This window comes from Oryzias melastigma, unplaced genomic scaffold (genome assembly GCF_002922805.2).
Source record: "Oryzias melastigma strain HK-1 unplaced genomic scaffold, ASM292280v2 sc01469, whole genome shotgun sequence".
NCBI lineage: Eukaryota > Metazoa > Chordata > Actinopteri > Beloniformes > Adrianichthyidae > Oryzias > Oryzias melastigma.
In genome coordinates, this window is record NW_023418052.1 from 1 (window position 1) to 1,374 (window position 1,374).

Below are 1,374 nucleotides of genomic sequence, written 5' to 3' on the forward strand. Positions count from 1 at the left end.
CGAACTCTAAATTTGTTGAACCTGCTTCTTGAAACGGGCCCCTGAACGGAAGGAGATTTTGTTGTCTACGGAGTTAACTCTGATCATGACGTCAGTTCATGGAGGTGTAACTAATAGTACGATTCGATCTGTATCATAACCTGTGGTTGAGATCTGATTCATTGTCAATATTAGTTTATTCTGATCGATCCGATTCACTGACCTAAAGTGGATCAGAACATCTGTATCCAGAACTTCCACCAGTGTGACTCAGAGATGAATACCTGCTACTGAACAGTGCAGGTGAAGTTTTCCTGGTTCTTGTGTTTCTTCAAGATAATAAATTAAATATGTGTATTAACAAACAAGTACACAAGAATGAATGTCAAATCCATTCATATTTTAGTTTGATAAAGTTGTTTTTCCACATCAGAATAATCATTATTAGAACATTTTACCTCACATTATGGTCACATGACTAATAAATTCAGTGTTTCCACACATTAGACTGGAATGATGGTTGATCGGTTTCTGCTGCATCACCTGTGTGTTAACAGGTATACAATTATGAGGTATAATTACACAAAATTGCATTTTTTATTTTACACCTGGCAATTGGGTCACATGCTAATAGGGTCGTTCAGATCCCGAATATAAGTTGATGCTCCGCCCCCCCTCTTCCCTTTTGCAGTTTTCTTCATTTGGAAGTATGCCGGATCTATTTTTCTTCATATTTCATTTCTGTGCTAATTTGTATTTTTAGTATTATTTTATTATAACCAAAGAATAAATGAGACTGTTCCAATAAAATTCCTCCGGCACCACGTGACTTCCTGCTGTAGCACACCGAAAAAGTAACAACACAACGCAGAGAAGAGACGAAGACGTTACATCTGCTGTGATGGAGGTTTTTACATTACAGTAAAACAAACCAACCATGTCTCCATGAAAATGGTATTTTCCAAAATCAAATCAAAATTAAAAACATTCAAAGATTTTCTTGTTTACTAAATCGATCATGTAGCAGCTTCATTTCAGGTTGTCGATCATGTATTTGACCCCATTTTGAAGGATTAGCCTAAAAAAACAAATCAGTTAAATTGACAAATCAAATAAAACCATTTTCTATTCTCAATTCAGAATAGAGAAAATGTTTGAAAAAGCAGGTGAAATGTTCTTTAACATATTTAATAATATAAACCAAGTCCTGTTTGCTGTTTTCCCACAAACCCCTTTGATTGAATTTAATAGTTTGAAGTTTTTCTATTATTCTGAAATTGTTTGTTGGTTAAATATGTTCAGGTTTACTTAGCTTAACTCAGATGGTCAATTTATCCCAAAGTGGATCACCTTACTCTCTGGCATGGTTCAACTTACCCCTGACCCAGGGTAAGT